We start from the raw sequence: 20,470 nt of genomic DNA on the forward strand, positions 1-20,470 counted from the left end.
TCCAGTGTGCCTGGCATCTAACTAACCACCATGGATTCCATTCCAATTTACTGTTTTCCATTCCTCATTCAGTTGTAATATGCCTTCAATCACTATATATGTGTGCCAGCCAGTTTAGTTTCAGAAAGAGACATTTCCTGATCTTGCACCAAAATACTGGGTCTGAATAATTTGGAGACTACAGCTGTTTAATTCACAAAGCTAGAAATCTGTGAATAGAAAGCTCCTCCCATGTAAGACTAGATTTAGCATTATATTTAAATTGTTTTTATCTGAACTTTTTCTTGGGGGAGGGGAGCTTAAATAACTTTTCTAATTTTAGCAGCTCCTTGTAACCATGTTTGAAACATTTATACTGGATTTTCAGTTTGTGAACTCATACTTTGTAACAGCCGTATATTTAAACAGATACATATAGTGATCTGTTTCTTTGTGAATCTTTTTTTTTTTTTTTTACTTCAAAGTGTTTTGTACTGGACAATAAAAAGTTACTTCTTTCTGTTAACGTTAATATTCTGCCTAAACACTGGATAACTGCCAAACAAAAGAAGCAACCGAAAAATTTAGTGCATAAATTTTAATATACCATAAACAAAATGACACCAAACCTTATATGTCCAAACATTAAAATGTTTTACTGTCCAAATGACTATTTCAGCAACAATGCCAAGAAAGAAAAAAAATCTAAAAAGACTGCTCATGGAAATTAGCTTGAACTAAAATCTCATTATGTAACTTACCTTCAGTTTCCATGTTCTTAAATAATAGATAGATAGATAGATAGATAAATCAATAAAGCTAATTATCTGGCATATTTAGGAATCATGCAGCCCTTACATACTCAATAGTATTGGGCACTTTTGGAGAAAACAGAAGTGAAGAGGGAAGATCTTGTAACTCAAGCTTAACAATCCTAATGAAAGCCCCTATTGTATGGTGCATAATGACAGCATTCATTCAAGATATTAAAAGCACTGTATTTCAGTACTACCAAAAAATTATATTCAGAATTCACGTATTTTTTAGGCCTTTACAAAAACAAAACAAAAACACCTGTTGATTTCCACATGCACTGATGTTTGATGCAGTGTATAAAAAGAAACTACTGGCCATACCAATTACTTTTATACATGTACTGAGATTTTTTTAACTCTTTTTTTTAATGTTCTCTTCCTTCTAACTTACAGTTTAAAATTGCTACTTCATGTCTTAAAACAGCAACTAACTTGCAATTATTTTTTGTATATGGAAATATAAGCCAGTTAGTGGTGGCTTAGCAAAAATAACTTAGTGCAGAATCTGTGCAGTCAGGTTTGACAATGCCATTACCTTACTGTGAGACCTTCTGCAGTAACTAAACTTCTCTGTGCTTGATAAGATGAAATATGGATTGTTGGGAAGATCAAAGGTACTAGAAAGTGCTTTGGTAAGTATTGGGTGGATGTTTTTATTATTAATGGTAAGTTACATCAACAACATCAAAGCAAGGGAAAGATCTTTTTAACTCACTTTATAGAACACTCCTATGAGATTTTAATAATGCTGCCAGTGGTTGATGATTAATTTATCCACAAAAAGTTTGGCTAAATTTTGATAACTTAAGTGGTGAGTATACAGAGTAATTTTTGTATGTAAATATAATATATGCTGTTGTGAGATAAGATTCCTTAACCTAAGGGGCACCTGGGTGGCTCAGTCGATTAATCCTCTGACTCTTGATTTCCGATTCTGGTCATGATCTCAGGGTCATGAGATTGAGCCCCATGTCGGGCTCCACGTTCATCGAGGAGTCTGCTTCTTCTCTCTCTACCCCTCCCCCCACCCCCACTCATGCATGCTCACCCTCTCTCTCTCTCAAATAATTCTGGAAAAAAAAAATTCTTTAAGCTAAATGCTGATCTATCATTGTAATTCATCAAGTTCCTTGGTTATACATGTGTACAATTATACCTAGCAAAACTACATATGAATTTGTTCATTGACTCAGCAATGCCAATTCTAGGACTCTATCCCACAGATATAGTAGCAGAAATATGAAAAGGTATATGCCCAGGACTATTCAATTATAGGACTGCTTGTAGCACCAGAAGAAAGGAAACACTCTGATATGTCCATATAAGGGGATTGGTTGAATAAACTATGGTACTTGCACACAGTGAAATACTATACAGCTATAACAAGGAATGAGGAATATCTCTATATACCACTATGGACTAATCTTCAGGATACAGTGTTAAGTGAGAAAAGCAAGTAGAGATAAGTGTTCTTTGTCTGCTACCATCTAAGAAAAGAGGAACTATAACATTGTGTGTACATACACTTGCTTATATTAAAAAAAAAAAAAGGAAAGATAAACCATAATTTTTTTTAAAGGAAGGTTACCTATAAGGACAGGGAGAAAATATTATGATGAGGACAGGAATAGAAACTAGGCTTATTTAAATGTATTTTTTATATTTGACTCTGGAAACCTATTCACTTAATTATAAAATGAAATTAACTTATTTATAAAATAAAATTAATTGTAATTGGTCTCAAAACTGAAATAAAATGAAGCAAATAAACCTAATAGTATATTTCATAACACACAGAGGGGAACCTTTTCAAGTGACCTTAAAACACAGTAATTTGGGGTGCTCGGGTGGCTCAGTAGGTTAAGCATCGCCTTCAGCTCAGGTCATGGGTCCCTGCTCAACGGGGAGCCTGCTTTTCCCTTTCCCTCTCCCCCTCCCCCCTGCTTGTGCTCTCTCTCTCTCTTTCATGCTCTCTCTCTCAAATAAATAAATAAAATATTTTTTAAAAACAGTAATTTGACTATACATCTGTAGGGAGATATTTTCTAAAAACAAAGAAATAGAAAAGTTTTTTTTTTCACTCTTCTCTGTATTGCTGTGATAATGTTTGTATATGTATTCTGGTTTTTTAAATGTGAAATGTGAGATAAATAAAATGAGTAATTATGTGATGTTCTAATTATATCATCTTAATTGTTCTTGAAAACCAGGATTCCCAACATGGAGGAAAGGAAATGCAGATGTAAGATATAAGTACATAAGTAAAATTCTGTAATCCCGAATTTGAATTAGAAGCATCATGATGCATTGTCTTATTTTTTACCCTGCCTCTGAAAAGGCCTAGGAATAACCAATCCAGTAGCAATGAGTACACCTAATGCCTAAATTATGGCATTTCAAGACCAGTATTCCTTGGAGAAATGTCTCATTCTGAGTCCAGGTCAGGACCAAGAAATGTCTTTTTTCTAAAAAACAACAAAACCCAAACCCAGTGTTTTAGTTGTAAAATATACATAGCTCTGAAAGAGCCTAAACACAGTGACCAATCTAGCAACTGTGAGCATCTCTAGCTCTCAGATTATGATCTTGAAATACCATTTTCCACTAAAAGGAATCAAGGCTCCTTGCAGATATTGCTGACTCCAGGATTAGAGCAAGAAAAATATCAGTTTGAGCCAGAGGAAATTGCCAATTATTGTCCAACCTAATACAAAATGAGTCTAGAATATCTTTTCATACAGGTCACAAGGAAGATGTATTAGTTTCCCTGGGCTATTGTAACAAAGTCCCACAAACTGGGTGACTTAAAATAATAGAAATTTATTTTCTCACACTCCTGAAACCTGGAAGTCTGAAATCAAGGTGTCAGCGAGACCATGCTGTATCTGACCCTCTGAGTAGAATCCTTCCTCACCTCTTCCCAGCTTCTGGTGTTGGCCTGCAATCCTTGGTGTTCTTTGGCTTATGGTCGCATGCCTCCAATCTCTGCCTCCATCTGTACATGGAATTCTCCCTGTGTCTTTACATTGTTTTCCCTCTATGCGTGTCTGTCTCTGTGTCCCAAATTCCCCTTTTTGTAAGGATGCCAGTCATACTGGATTAGGGTTTACCCTAATGACCACCCTATTTCCAAATAAGGTCACTTTCTGAGATACTGGGGTTCAGATTTCAACATCGCTTTTTTGGAGGACACAATTCAACCCATAACAGAAGATACCAAAGACTGCTAGTGTCTGTCGTGTCAAGAGAATTTAGGAGCCAACATGAAGAGGGCCCTACTGGCCAAAGGTGAGACACTTGGAGTACCAATAGGATAGAACTTAATAGCAAGTTGAAGTACATCAAATATTTAAATCCATTAATTTATAATACTGTTAAAGAAACATGAAAATGCTAATTGGTCACTATTGGATGATGCTGGGGAATTAACTCATTATTCTGAAGAGTGGTAAATGAAGAAAACTAATCAAGGACTTATCTAGCCTTTCCTACATGAACTCTACCACCGAGTACCAAATGGTAGATATCGTGGGTTGAATGTGACCCCCAAAAGAAAATGTCCATGTCCTAATCCTCAGAACCTGTGAATGTTACCTTACTTGTAAAAAAAAAAAAAATGGTCTGTTTTTTCTTAAGATTTTATTTATTTATTTGAGAGAGAGAACAAGAAATAGAAGGAGTGGGGACAGTGGGAGAGAGAGAAGCAGACTTCCGGGCTGAGCCAGGAGCCTAACACGGGGCTCGATCCCAGGACCCGGAGCTCATGAGCTGAGCTGAAGGCAGATGCTTAACCGACTGAGCCACTCAGGTGCCCCAGAAAAAGGGTCTTTCAGATATAATTATGTTAAGGAGTTTGTGAGGAGATCATCCTGGATTACCCTGGTAGGCCCTAAATCTGATGACAGGTGTCCTTATAAGAGATACATAGAGGTGAGCAAAAGAGAAGGAAGAGGTAATGTAACCACAGTGGTAGAAGCTGGATAGTTAGAGCCACAGGTAATGTCGCAGCCACCAGAAATTGGAAGAGGCAAGGAACAGAGTCTCCCCTAGAGCCTCCGGGACGAATGTGGCCCTGCCAATACCTTTATCTTAGACTTCTGGCCTCCAGAACTGCAAGAGAATAAATTTCTGTTGTGTTTAAGCCACCAAATTCATGGTTATTTATTACAACAGCCTCAGGAAACTAATACAGTAGATGAGAGGAAGTTTCTCATTAAAGAAGTAGTCCAACTAATAAGTGAATAAAGAATGATAAAATATCACCGTTTCACAACCTCTAATGAATTGAGATGGAGGCATTAAACACTGACACCTGCTAACATCACAAAAAGGGAAACAACCAGATGTATATGGGGCCTGATAAAGAACATGCTACCACCAATAAGGTAGTCTTACCTTCACGGCCACCACCCAAAATTATAAACCCTGAATCTGACTAGGCTTGTAGTTCCAACTAACAATTTTCAAAAAATACAGAAGGTGCAAGGACATTGCAAACTACATATCCGGAATGCAATCAGCAAAATCCAGACGCTGGGAAGCTATAGGACAAATGGTCCAGTTTCTTCAACAAATAAATTCAGGGAGAGAGAGAGAGGATCCTATAGATTAAAAGACAAGAGTTATATCAATCAATCACAATGTGTGGAACTTATTTGGATCCTAATTCAAATAACTGTAAAAGAAATGACAATTATGACACAATTGGAAATTTGCATACTTCCTGGATATTTGATGAAATTAAAGAGTTACTGAATTAAATTAAATTGTTCATGTAAAATGTCAAAAATAGGTCCAGTGAAGCTTTATTTTACAACCAGTGATGGTTCTTTTTCCAGACGGCTTGTCTTCCAGTTGAAAAACAGTTCATATCCCCAAGAAGACCTGGTACTGTGTTATAAATGTAATTAATATTAAACACTGTTTAATTACATAGGTTTCCTCTTTCTCTGATTCTTGGACCTCAGCCACATATACCTTATCTTGATTCACAAGTTGAACAGCTGTGATTGGGATAGTTAAAAATGGTGAAAAATAAGGTACTCACTCTGATGTTTTTATAAAAGTATTCTAGCAGACAAACTATCTTTTTTTTAAAGACTTCGTTTATTTGAGAAAGAGAGAATGAATGCATGAGCAGGGGAGAGGGGCAGAGGGAGAGGGAGGAGCAGACTCTTCACTGAGCAGGAAGCCTCACTCAATTCCAAGACCCTGAGATCATGACCTGAGCCAAAGGCAGGTACTTAACCAATTCAGCCCCCCAGACTCCCCCAAATTATCTTTTATTTACATGCCACCTTTATCTTCTTATTCATACATCTTCAATTTGATAGAGGCTTCTGATATGGCAGATAATTCTACGTAGATAACTTTCTAATAAAACACAACATAGATAAATCTGTAGTTTATTTACAAACCATATCTTAGAGAATTATTATGTAAACTGGAACTAGATAGACCATTTTCAGTTCCCAGAATCTACCTTCCTCTGGTAGTAGAGGTAGTACAGCTTGTAAAAAGGGAGGAAGCAGAAAGTCTCTCAGAGATTCCTGACCAGAATGGGAGGACTGATCCATTTAACAGTTTTCTGTGAGAAAATCAAGGGGTTGCAGTTCAAATACCTTGTTGTGAACAAGGCTCTGGATTATTTTTGTAGGATGTTTCTTCAAAGTAATGAGACAGCCAGCAGGCAAAACATAATAGATGCTTAAACAGGAAAAATGGAGATTAAAAAAAAAAAAATGAGGAATTTGCTATTTTGTGTTCCTGCCAAGATGAGAAGCAACAATAATAATAATGGATTTACTTTAAAAGCTTTAATCACACAGTACTTCCTTTAAAGCTTGCAGCAATCCAATGAGATAAGTAATATAATCCCTTCATTGTGGACGGGAAACTGAGACTCACCTTCAGCAGTGACTTGCCCAAGTTCATATTGCTGTTTACTTGTGAAATTTTAGAGGTACAAGTTCAAGGCTCTTTCCACCTGTCTTAGAAATAAGAAACTATCAATCCAGGAGAATGCAAAGGTTTTGAGTCAAATCATGTTGCTCCTTAAGTTTGTCAAATGTATGTTAATTATATAATGTGTTAAACTTCGTCTGGGAGAAGAGAAACTCTGTAGCTTATGCAAAACTGAGACCTGAAACCGAGACTTTGCCCTGATTAAATATAACTGCCTTCATAAAAGCATCATCAAGAAGCATTTATTAAATCATTTAAATAACTAATTTCTCTGTTTTTACATCAGTTGAAAATCATCCATTTCCCATTTTAAGTAGCACCTACTCAATTACTGAATTTGTCAAGAACAGTCATTTTCTAGCAAGATTCTTTATAATCAAAACATTTATGTCTAGCTTTATCATTACATTTTAAATGCTTTCATAAAACAAGAAAATGAAAGATGACTGTTTTTAGTGGTAGAACATTAGGAAGAGGAATTCTTTATATTTTACCTAATAAGCCAGTGGCATAAACTTTGATTCTGTAGATTAAAAAATACATTAAATTGGGCATGTTCTAATGTCATTGCACAATAATAACTCAGAAGAGGCAGTATATACTGAAAGGTATAGTGGTATAGCAAGGAACCAAGCGTGTGGACTTCGAGTCATGTAGACTAAGATGCTTGTCCCCGCTCTGACCACGGGCAAGTTACCTCATCTGTAAAGTGGCAGTTTAGTAATATTACCTACTTTAGAGAGTTGTGTGATGATTAAGAGTTAATCCATGTAAAGCCCCTTAGCACAGTGATTGGCACAAAGTAGGTCCTCAGTAAATATTGAAGACCATAACAACAATAACAACAACAATAATAATATTGATGGAACAGAAAATTAAATGGGTTCCATTTTGTCTTTGTCTAGATCATGTTGAACAGTGGAGCAAATGGGAATTAGAACATACTTCTGAACTGAGTTCACCAATTAAGCAAAGCCATCTCTCTTTCGGACATGTAGGGGTTTTTTTTTATTTTTTCCATCTGTAAAATTAGAATCAAAGAAGGAAGCAATTCCAAGTTTGAGATGAAACACATACTACACTCTGAATTAGTAAATTTTTCACCAGTTTCTTTGACGTTAAATCATTTGAATAACTGATTTCTGTTTCTAAATTTGTTGAAAATCATCTATTTCCTGAAATGACTCAGACTGTTTAAAACTGGAGGCCTTATATAAATCTCTAGTCGAGAGATATAATTGCTCATTTGTCAAGTGTAGAATGCATTACCATTCCTCAATAAATGTTAAATTGAAATGATAGATTTTCCAGCCTTCAGATATATTGTAGTGTGTGATAAAAGACAATCAATACTGTTATTTGGCCACAGGAAGACAAAATACACCTGAGCCCAGATAGAACACAGAACTAGGAAACCACAGTCCCTGGGTGGTGTTTCATTTCTTCATATATTTCGTAGCCTCCTTAGGGATATTTATCACTAACAATCGTTTTATTTTCCAAGGAGAGATTTCATTACATAATAGCTTCTTAATTTTCTCTAATTTTAGTGAACGATACAATCAATTCCAAATCCCTTCTTCCTGTCTCCCCTCTTCCCTGAACTTACCTTCCTTTCTCTTTCCCTCCCTCTTTGCCTCTCATTGTCTCCCATTACTGTTCCTTTGCTTTTCTTTTTCCTTTTTAATACCATAGTTACAGAATACCAAACATAGCCTCTTTTCAGTGCCCTTAATGTATTTTCACCCTTCCAATATTGGCTTAAAAAATCAAATCGGAATTTCTGTCTGACTTTATAAAAATGTGATTGGATAATGATTATCAGATACATACCATTTTCAAAATCTCAGTATGTTCTTAGTCTCCATATTTAGCCCTCTGATTTTTTTTCCTGAACCAATCATGACATTCAAAAAATATTTTACTGGGGAGGAAAAACAACAACAAAACAAGAAAAGTTAAATTACCAAAAGCTATCAAATAAAAAAATTACATAAAATAAAAGATGAAGCCCATGTATTTCTGTCTTTCCAGTCATACATTTCGATCACACGTGTATTTTTTCTTATGCCCACAAAGCATCTCTGGATATATATATGTAGATAAATATGAGTACACTTTGTTTTTTACAAAAAAGGAATCATGCCTTAAATTTTATATACAACTTGCTTTTTTCTTTTTTTAAAAAAATAAAGATTTATTTATTTATTTATTTGAGAGAGAGAGAGAGAGCGAATAAGCCGGAGAGACAGGGAGTGGGAGAGAGAATCTCAAGCAGATTTTATGCTGAGCATGGAGCCCCACATGGGGCTCTGCCGGAGTCCAGCTCCAGCCGGGGTGGGTCTCTCGTAGGAAAGGACGGCGTCGGCGAATGAGGAGACACAGACACAGGATCAGGTTGCAAGCATCTCCTCCTGACAGCCTCGGAGGAACTTTATTTATATGTTAGGATATTTTTGTTTTTCCACATCTTAGATCATTTTCTGGATTACAGCCATAGCCTTCTTTCATTTTTCCTTTGTAATGATTAACATGACCTTTATTGATTTCTGCTTATTGGCTTTCGCTAAAACTAAAAAACAGTACGCAAAGAGAAAGGTGCTAGACAGAGCGTGAACGTCTTGTTATTTTGTTCTATAGAAACTAATTCTTCGTGGAATTAGTTTCATTATGATTGCTTAGATAGGCGTAACTAAGATGAGTAGTCACTTTATCATGAAACCCCAGAAATATTCCCACAATTATAAAGATTGCCATAAACAAAATGAAAGAGAAGAGCAGGAGCCAGCTGTGGAGTCCCCTGTTTTCAGGATCGTCCCCCATACTTGGACCTTGTCAAACAGCATGAGTAGCTTGGCTCACGCCAGGGCTTGATCTCACAACCCTGAGATTATGATCCGAGGCAAAACCAAGAGTTGGTTGCTTAACCGGCTGCATCACCCAGGCGCTCCATTTTGCCTTTTTCATAGACCCAGTATATCACAGACCTCTTTCTAGACCAGTAAATTTCACATTCTCAGATGACTTTGATGACACCTCTGTAGGTACACAAAGGAATAGTTAGGCTGTTCCCTCTTGTGCTACGTTAAACTTTGCTGCAACAATGTCCTTGTGAATGTACCTTTATACACTTTTGTTATTACATTTGTAGGATAGATTCTTAGAAATGGAGTTGATGGGTCTTAGGATTTCTACATTTTAAATACTAATTGATAGTCACAAGCTACCCATGATAGATTGTCCCCACTATCTCTCTGACTTTATACAGGTCCCACATACCTGTCCTATAAAGTTGAGACCAATCTCCATTCTCATTCCTCCAGAAAAAGGAATTTTTAAAAATTCGTTTCTGTATCTTTATTCACATTACACACTTAACAATGTCTTTCTCCACTTACCTTTTTTCCTTTCTAGAGAAACCCAGCTCCTGGAAGTTTTAATTCCTTCCATTATTTCCCCCATCATTGTTTCTCTATATTTATTTTTGTAAATTATTTGGAAAGTGATAATATTTGATGTAATTACTTGTGTATTGGGCTTCAATGTACATTTTAAAGGGACTATTAAGACAAATATTTTCACAATTTTCTTTGTTCGTGGCTTATTTTTCTCTCATCCAAAAAGAAAGACTAACGTTGTCTCTAATTCTCAAGATCTGGAAATACTCTCCTTCCTAAGTTTTGTACATACTCCCATTTAAAAGAATGTATTATAGGGTACCTGGGTGGCTCAGTCGGTTAATCGTCTGCCTTCGGCTCAGGTCGTGATCCCAGGATTCTGGGATCGAGCCCCGCATCGGGCTCCCTGCTCAGCGGGGAGCCTGCTTCTCCCTCTCCCTCTGCTGCTCCCCCTGCTTGTACTCTCTCTCGATATCTCTGTAACTATCTGTCTCTATCAATAAATAAATAAATAAAATGTTTATTTAGAAAAAATAAAAGAATGTATTATAATTCAATTTTTGCATGTCTGATTCCCACTAGACTTTTCTGCCAATCATTCAACAAATACTTATTGAGCATCAAGCCCTATTCTAAGCCATGAATGTACAGCATAAGACAAAACAAACCGAATTCCCTTCACTCATGAAGCCCATGAGGCTGGTGAAACAGACAACAGACAAGATAAATAAGTAGAATATTATATGTTAGGCATTTGTAGAAATCCAGGTGAGAAGAGTAGAGATAGAAAGATTCATCATATGTTTTGAAAAGGGACCCAGTAAGGTTTGCTTTGGGTACAACATGGGGTTTTAGAAAAATGAGCAATCAGAGATGCCACATAGGCTTCTCTTAGGTGACTGGGAAGATGTGGTGCCATTTAGGTTGGGGAAAATTGAGGGAAAGACACATTTAGGGGAGAAAAATTCTGTTATGGTTAGGTTTAGATGTCTGTTGAGCACTGAGGTGAAGACATCAAATAAACTGTTGAATACAAGTTTAGAACTCAGCAATTTGACCTGGAAATAAATATTGGGGAATCATTTAGCATATATAGGTACTTAGAGCCATGGGGATGTGTGAGATTGTGTGAGGAATATAAGGGGAGAGAGTAGAGGCATTCTGACATTTACCGACTGGACCAAGGAGAAAGAACCAAAAAAAACAAGACTGGGAAGGAGTTGGCAACGATGTAGCATATAAACCAGGAGAATGGGAGGAGTGAGGGTAGGAAGTGGGTGTGGACACCAAGGTTAGAGAATGTTGCAAAAAGAGAGTAGTTAAAGCTGTCAAATGCTGCTGAGAAGCACATAAGAGAAGATAGGAAAGATCTTAGATTTGTCAAGTCAGAGGACATTGACAAAAGCCATTATAGTGTAGTAATGGAGATGGAAGACAAATTGGAGTGAACTGAGAAGAAAAGATGAAGTGAGAAAAGGGTGAGAGCAAATATAGCTTCTCTGTATCTCCATGATCAGAAGTAGCAATCAGCAGTCAGAGCACAGACTCCCCATGTTGGGAGGACAGGGTTCTTTGTGTCTACTCTGGCTCCGGCAAGCACACACAAGCTGCTTCTGGAGTATGTGCAGGGCTGCCTGCCACAGGCCTGGGAGATGGGGGATGGGTAGCTGCTCCTGTGGCTAAGAGCTGACAGTGACTGAACCTAACTGCAATTTACCATCCAAGCCTTTGCCTGGAAGTTGCAAGCCTTCAATAGACTCCAGAGTTCCAACATGGTTATATCAGATTCTGCCAATGCAATTGATGTCTAGGTGGGGAGACTGATTCCTGGTGCTTCCTACTCCACCAGCTTCCCAGAATCCTTTCCTCAAATGATTTTTTGAAGGTGGGATTTGTTAGAGACTATTTCTGGGAATAGTCAACAGGGAAAAAAAAATCATAATGATACAAAAGAAATTGCATATTATTGCAGTCATCACTCTTTGAGAAAGGCCAGGGAGGATAGGCTTCAGAGCAAAAAGGGAGGTGTTCATCTTTGCTGGGAACAGAAAGCTTCCATATACTGTAAAAGGAGAGAGGATGAGAAGAAAGAACTGACGGTGGAAATGTGTAGGTAAGTTGATAGATTTGGTGGTAGGAAGCAAAGGAACTTCCTGTAATTTAAAATTTTTCAGTAAAATACAAGGGTAAGTTATCAGCTGAGAACACAGTGTAAAAAGTGGGAAGGAATCGTTGAAGGTTTGAGAAAAGAGGAGAAAATATGAATTAGTCATTTTTTGCAGGCAGAACATCAAAGGTATCTTAGAAAGTATATAAGGTTGTTATGGAGAATCAATTGCTTTCTTCAGATTTAGGATAAGAATCATAATGGCTGTGGTGCTTTTCTCTGGTGTCAGTCAGCTACTTGTGGAAAGGCATAGAGTGGGTAGGTAAGAGGCTTAACTAAAGTGACAAAGATCAGTAACTGTTCCCAAATACCCATTTTTCCCTTTCCTTTAGTAATAAAATTCCCTGAGTGTTAGCTGGTCTTGCCCAGCAAGATACTACATTTTTGAGCTTCCTTTGCAGCTGATTGTCACCCTGTGCTTACATTTGATCCAGTGCATATAAGAGGTGATGTGGGCAACTCCTGGAACATCTTCCTAGAGAGTAAGCCATGTGTCTTGGGCCTCAGCAAGTAACTACTGTCAGAAGTTCATACATAACAGAAAACCAGCGAATGACCAATTAGTAATTCATAAAAGTTTATTGTGCACACACCAAAATACAGTTTGCAAACCAGGAGCCCTCAAACCAAAACATGGAATGAGGCTCAGGGTATATGGTTAGAGGGCAAGGCCCCTTCTGTCAGGGGTAGTTTATATAATGGGAAGGCAGTGGTTATTTATACTTCACGGTGATTGGTTAGAACATTAGAATTTTCATAAATGATAGAGAATTGGTCTGTAGTGACCTCATATTAACCTTGGGAACCAGTTCAAGTTTTGCTTATGATTTCCAGACACACAATCAAGAAATAACCCAGGTCAAGTTAGTCTTGCAAAATAAGCTAAATTAAGCTTTGTATGAAGGTCAAGGAGATAGCAATATTTGGGGTTGTAGTGTGTGATAGCATGAACTCCATAGGATCCAAGTTTTGAAGAGGAAGAATGATTTATGAAGCAAAGAGGATACCTCTCTTCTCTCTCATCTTCAAGCCCACAGGTACGTGGTGTAAGAGAAAAAAACCACATCCTGTTGCGAGGACTTCAGGGCAGTGGGAGCATGTGCCTGGAACAGGGGGATAGCAGTGTTTCAGTCGGGTTGGAAATGAAGGCAGATGGGAGTGAAGGGACTGTCCAGAGAGGGTATCATAGATAAAGAGTACTGATGACAGGTCTTGAGTCTTAGAGGCACAGGAAATGTCGAGGGAGCTAGGGAGGAGTGTAAGAGGGAGATGTATTCATGGATGAATTGGGGTGATGGGTGAAAAGAGTTGGGATTTCTAGCAGTTCCTGAGGCTAATGGAAAAACACATATTGGCATAGTGATGCTAAGGTCCAATTAGAGGAAGGTTAGGAATTGGTTTAAGGTGGGAAGCACGGACGACCCAGCAGTCTTGCAGCCAGTTGAGATCTAGCACCTAAAGATCAAAGACATATGAGAGTTTGGTGTCTTGGACAGTTGCAGTGATGAGAAGCCACAGGAACAGCAGTCTCACTGGAAGCTCCAGGAACTCTGTTAACTCACATTATTTAAAGTCTCTGTGCTTCAGTTTCTCAATGACATGAATGAGATGGGGGATGATAATGGTACTTACTTGATAATTATGCAATAGATTGAATTAATGGCTCCAATTCTTCACCCCTCCCTATGTGTACACCCTTCGCCTGTGACTTTGCAGTATATTAAACAGATGGAGTCTGTTCTCTTTCGCCATTAATCTGGGCCTGGTCATGTGAGTCCATTTGGCCAACAGAATTTGGTAGAAGTGATGGTGTGCCATTTCTGACGTCAGGCCCTAAGAAGCCTAAGTATTTCCACTCCTGCCTCTCCATGAAAATGACCTACCCAGGCAAACTTGTCATTTCCAAGAGGAGGATAAGAGACACATACAGTGGATCTGCCCTAACTAAGATGCCCCAGCCAAGCCCAGGCTAGGGCAGGGTTCCCAGGCAACACTTAAGCACGTAAGCGAGCCCGGCCTAGGTCAGCCAGTCCACAGTAGACCACAGATATGTGAGCTTAATAAGCAAAAACTATTGTTTTAAGCCACTGAGGTTTGGAATGGTTTGTTACACAGAAATAGCTAGCCGATATAAAATATAAGGCATCAAACGTGGTACATGGCATTCGATTATTACTCAATTAATGTTAGTGTTCTAGTTACTCTGTAACTAGAACTAGAATGTAACTACTATGTAACAAATTACCCCAGAACTTATTGGCCTGAAACAATTATTTATTATGCTCATGAATTATGAGGATCAGGAATTCGGACAGAGTACAGCAGGAATGGCTTATCTCTTTTCTGTGACATCAGGTGCCTCAGCTGGAAGCCTCAAAATCTGCGGGCTGGAATCATTTGAATCTCCACGCACTTATGTGTCTTGGTTGATTCCAGCTGTCAGCTGAGACCTTAGCTAAGACTGTTGAGTGGGATACCTACATGTGGTCACTGGACGTGGTCTGGGCTCCCTCAAAACATGGAGCCAGGTTGGAAAGGTGAGTGAACTAAGAGAGAAGGAGGCAGAAACTGCATCCTGTTATGACCTCACCTTGGAAGTCACATAGCATCACATCCACTGTGCTCTATTCGTTGGAGCTGTCGTTAGACCCACCATTCAAAGCCCAGATTCAAGGGGTGGGGAAATAGACTCCACAATTTGATGGGGGCTGGAAGGTTCTGGAAGAGCATTTGGGAATGGAAGTATTGTTATTTATTGCATTTATTTGGAGGAAAATATAGTCTGTCCTAGTTAGCCATTTTTATTTCTACTATTCTCATCAAATAGATATACTGATTATATCTAAATCCACCATTTATACTGAGTTCTGCCTACTTTACTTACATAATGGTGTTCCCCCTACTTGTGCACTTGCCCTCCTGGCCATGCCCTACTTTGCCTTTTGAAGTGGTACCCCTTCCTTCAAGAGTTGGCCCGAAACATATCCCTTCTCCAAAACTTTTCCCTGATTGCAATAATTCATTTGAATTCCTCCCCAGATTTCTAAAATCCGTCATTTAGCACTTTGTATATACCTTGCATTATACATTATCTTGCTATATATAATTCTTTCTGAGGGTAAGAATGACAATATTTAAGCTTTCTAATGTACTTGGCTAAAACCAATTTTTAAAAAAGATTTTATTTATTTATTCAACAGAGAGAGACATAGCGAGAGAGGGAACACAAGCAGGGGGAGTGGAAGAGGGAGAAGCAGGCTTCCCGCAGAGCAGGGAGCCCCATGCGGCACTCGATCCCAGGACCCTGGGATCATGACGTGAGCCAAAGGCAGATGCTTAACCGACTGAGCCACCCAGGTGCCCCTAAAACCAATTATTTTGATAATCTTAAGAACTCCCCAACTATTTATTGTCTTTGTTGATGATGATGATAATATCAGGGAGTGGATAAGAATAGTCTGTAGTCACATGACAAATGCAACTTTCTAAGTGCATGCGAAATACTTCTTGCTGCAAATTCATTGCTTCATAGCATGTGTCAATGTGGTGCAACCTCCCAAAACCATTCTTAGGAGCATTTCTGCATGTGCTTGTTTAAAATATACATATGACCTTTTCCTAAAGTTTCAAGATTAAGGGTGTGCTCATTTGTCCTTCAACCATCCCCTCTTCACTGGTTTTGGTTTCCCATTTGTGGCTCCTCTTTTTTCCCTTCAAACCCTTTATTTTTTTTATTTTTTTTACAAAAGTTTATTCTTAAATGTACAACAGGATCTAAGACAACACTTCATTCCAGCTATAGGTAGCAACAGATGCTATGACAGGGAATCCAGATGTTTAAACAGGAATGGAATTAAGGATCATCATTGCCTCGGGCACATGGAACAGCTTACTTTTTGCCAGATTTCTTAATTCCACCTGTGGCCAGGGGGCCCTTCCCCGCGGCCTTCGCTTTTAGCTCCTCGAGTTTCTTCTGCTCCTCTTTCTGTTTCTGCTTGAATGCCTTATCTTCCTCGTCCATCTCCTTGGCCTGCTTCTTAGACTGCTTCAGGGGCTTCTTGCCACCTTCGCGGCCAGACCTCCCTTCAAACCCTTTATACATCATCTTTGTTGTTTCTTGTAGCCTCATCTCCTCCCCTACGTTCACTGATACAGGGATTAAAATGAAATATTAAAACATTGTTACTATTTCTGTATTTCCTTATGTATGGATTTATGTTTTCGTAAATTCTAGGCTCCAGATATTTTCATGTCTATTTTTACTTTTTTTTTTTAAGTAGCCTCCACACCCAGCAGGGAGCCCCACAAGGGGCTTGAACTCATGACCCCAAGATCAAGACCCGAGCCGAGATCAAGAGTCGGCCGCTTAACTGATTGAGCCACCCAGGCTCCCCTTTCATGTCTATTTTTTAAAAAAATAGGTATCCCTACGCTCATGATTTGGGTACCAGCTATAGAACTGAGGAGGCCACATACTATTATGTAGTTTCTACGTTGCACAGAAGGACTCTTCTGAGAAGGCAGAGGTGAAACCCCTGGCTTGATCTACTTACAGTATTCTCTGTGTTCTGATGTGGGGCTTTACCAGCCCAGAAAGTGGGATGCCCTTTTGTAACTCAAATGAAGCTGTCAAACGTGCTGCCCTTGCTCCCGATGATGCATTTGCTATCAAAACCATCTTCTGAACAAGGTATTTCTGGAGGGGGTGGACCATGTCTCATTTACCTCTGCATCCTTGGAACCTAATAGAACACAGAATGGGTGTTTCAAACATTCTTGAATGACTACTATATTGATTAGCAATTATTCCAAAGAAGAGTACTTTGCAGATATGTTAGTCATTGCTGTCACCTGAAAGTGGGGTGACCCACTCACAACCTTCCTGTAGGTGGCAGAGTAGCATAGATAAGAGTATGCTGATTTATGTCTGCTGATTCCTATGTTGCTTTCGGTGCATTTTTGCTGCATGCCCAGAAGACCAATTCTTTTAGTCAATGATTGCTTTTTAACGAGGAGGATAAACCTAATAAATAAAAAATATTAAAAGGCAACACACAACTGTTAACAGGCGGCAAATGAGATGTGCAATTTGTTCAAAAAGTTCAACGTGGGAAGAAATAATTGGAGACCATTTCAGTCTCTGAGATATGTTCCTTTATCCACCAGTGCCACACTAGTCCAGGCTCTTGGGGCTTTATAGCGTTTAGTGAAAAGAACAGAGAGGAAGAGAAGAAGAGGAAGAGGTGAGGGAGAGGAAAGAAGATAAAAAAACAGTAACCCCTGGGGTTTGCTTTCTACAAGTGTAGAAGATATTTTATCTCGTTCCCTTCTGTTAACCTAGACTGTGTGGGGAAGGAAAGTACATGTTTTTCAGCTCTGAGTTTTTCTTTTTTTTTTTTTTAAAGATTTTATTTATTTGTCAGGGAGAGAGAGCGAGCGAGAGAGCGCGCACAAGCAGGGGGAGCGGCAGGGGGAAAGGGAGAAGCAGGCTCAAGGAGCCCAATGCGGGACTCAATCCCAGGACCCTGGGATCATGACCTGAGCCGAAGGCAGATGCTTAACCAACTGAGCCACCCAGGCGTCCCTGAGCTCTGAGTTTTTCTAAAAATAGTATCTGTAAATTTTTTTAGACCTCTAAAGAAAAAAAATGTGAGTTTATGTAAGTTCTTTTTGGAGATCTAGGATAGACTTCTCTTTGGTTTGGAAAGATGCTTCAATGGGTCCATGACAGGATGCAATGGAGTGGAACTAAAATTTGCTTTGCATAAGAAAGTAAACTATAATGGAGACTCATTACACTTCTATTCAAGTTATTTGGTCTGCCATTCCACTCAGTGGGTCTGTGAGGCAGAGAAAAGATGCTGTCAAGCCTGAAACAGTCAATTCATGTTGGTAAAACTCAGGAAATAATTGTGACTCATTTTAATGGCTTCCCCACATTGACCGTGAACTGGAACACATTGTTCAGGTGGCTGGGATTTGGGGTGGTGATGACTCTGTCCGTATTCTCAATGAAGAAGCTGAAAAATTAATTGAGGGTCATAGGGCAACTTTCATTAAAGAAGACTTATGCCTTAGTCTACTTTATTTTACGGGCACTTTGATTTTCAAGAGTGTTGAATTTAGAACTTAATCCCCACTTAACATGAGATTTTAAGAATTTTTTAGTTTTCCGTTGGCATTCAGGGAGACCATCTTTTGGGGACTTGAGGTGTTGGCTCCATTTACTCAGGCTAGAGGTGAGGGAGAAAGATGTATAACAAGGAGTCCCTCTGTGGGGTGTGAGCAGTGAACTTTCAGAGCAGGGATGTCTGGTATTGAGTTTTAAGTTCTTTCCTGTTTTAACAGTGCTGTACTCACTATTAATTGCTAACCTTTGATAAATGTCAGTTGTACCATCAGCCTTGAATTATCAGTACCTTGCGGAATGGAGAGAGGGGCTGCCTTCATTAAATATGAATGTATCTAAAATACTTAGTACACATGGTTGCACCGGAGTATAAACACTACATAAAAGCTAACTCATATTATGTTTTGGGAATAGAGAAAGCGCTGTCCAGCATGGAGGAATAAAGAGGAAATAGTTAGAGACGATCAAGAAAAAGGTGGGAGGAATTTGGAAAAGAGCTGACAAATGACCCGGAGGACATTTAAATTCTCATCTTCACTTCCTCTCATTCCCAATTTCTCTTCCCACAAATCCTGAAGAACACTAGGGAGCACACTTGGCTTCAGAGAACTACTTGCATAATTATTCCACTTGAATATTAAAGTACAGGGGGAACCTTAGCAGGCTGAAACCTTGTGTCAATGTGGGACCTAGACAGGTCTCAAAACTTGCTCAAGAGGACTCTGGACAGGTAAGGATGGAAGAATAGGGCGAAGGAGTATATTATTCTTCAGCTAAGAAAATTTTATGCTGTTATTTGGCTATTAATCCTTCTGTGCACCTGCTATCAGTTATTAATACCAGGTAATTTCATACTGGCTAGGCTATAGAATTCTGTGTTCTGTTGAGGACACAGTTCTCTCAACGACAGGGGGCTAATTACAGATCATTTTATTTTGCAGTAAGATGTCCATGGCCTATTTGAACTAAACAAAACACAAAGCTTGGTTTCTTTCTTTCCTTGTTTACTCAAAAAAACCCTTGATTTTCTTTGCCTTAAGCTTTTCTCTAGTCCAAAAACACCCGGCACATTGTAGACAGGTGAGTCTTTCTAGAATAGTGCTTTATTAGTAAGATTCTAAAATGGCTTCATAGCATTTACTGGGTTGAGTCGACCTCAGGCTAGATGCAAGCCCTCCCTCAGCTTGGCTTTGCTACCAACCTTACCTTTTTTAAGATTTTATTTATTAGAGCGAGAGATAGTGAGAGAGAGCATGAGAGGGGAGAGGGTCAGAGGGAGAAGCAGACTCCCTGCCGAGCAGGGAGCCCAATTTGGGACTCGATCCCGGGACTTTGGTATATGTGCTGCCGAAGCGAGCACCAATCCCGGGACTTTGGGATCATGACCTGAGCCGAAGGCAGTCGCTTAACCACTGAGCCACCCAGGCGCCCCCCAACCTTACCTTCTGATGTGCATGAGCCCTTCACTCAGGTCAGGCTCACCTTCCACTCATCCAGCATGCCACTTTGACATGACTCTTCCCAGTTCTAAACTCCCTTCCTCTTGCCACTGAGACCTCCAGGTCTCACTTAAAAGTCGTATTTTCTGTGAAAACCTTCCAAGTATTCTAGTCCATATTGATTTTTTTTTTCCCATCTGAGTTTATGTTGACATTAGTCATTTGGATTCATTGATTGAACAGTTACTTGTTGAGCACTGACAATATTCCAGGAACACATTGCAGATATGGTATTTGATTATGTACTTTTATATTTCTCACTTATATGTGTATGCACTTATTGCCAAGAAAACCTTAAGGATTATATAATTTTGTTTTCTGACAGAATTGGCCAGAAAATAGGAACGCAATAAATACCTCTTGAATTGACTAAATTATATATATGATAAACTAGGATAAACAGTTGGTAATGTGTCACTTGTTAACATGTCATCTTATGATCATTAACCATATTAACTGGGTGATGGGCCTTCTTTATAATAAACATTTTTCCTTATGCCTCACCTCATTAAATCTTC

At 38.8% G+C, this 20,470-nt stretch overlaps 1 long non-coding RNA gene and 1 pseudogene across 1 annotated transcript in view; one reads left to right on the top strand and one right to left on the bottom strand.

The window, feature by feature from the left end:
• The window catches only part of LOC118536824 (uncharacterized), a 29,445-nt gene that overhangs the window by 3,547 nt on the left and 5,428 nt on the right, over window positions 1–20,470 (top strand). The gene's annotated exons all lie outside the window — the stretch shown is intronic.
• Window positions 16,045–16,434, bottom strand: LOC118536812 (translation machinery-associated protein 7 pseudogene; annotated as a pseudogene).

The sequence above is a fragment of the Halichoerus grypus genome, chromosome 8, assembly GCF_964656455.1.
Source record: "Halichoerus grypus chromosome 8, mHalGry1.hap1.1, whole genome shotgun sequence".
Classification (NCBI taxonomy): Eukaryota; Metazoa; Chordata; class Mammalia; order Carnivora; family Phocidae; genus Halichoerus; species Halichoerus grypus.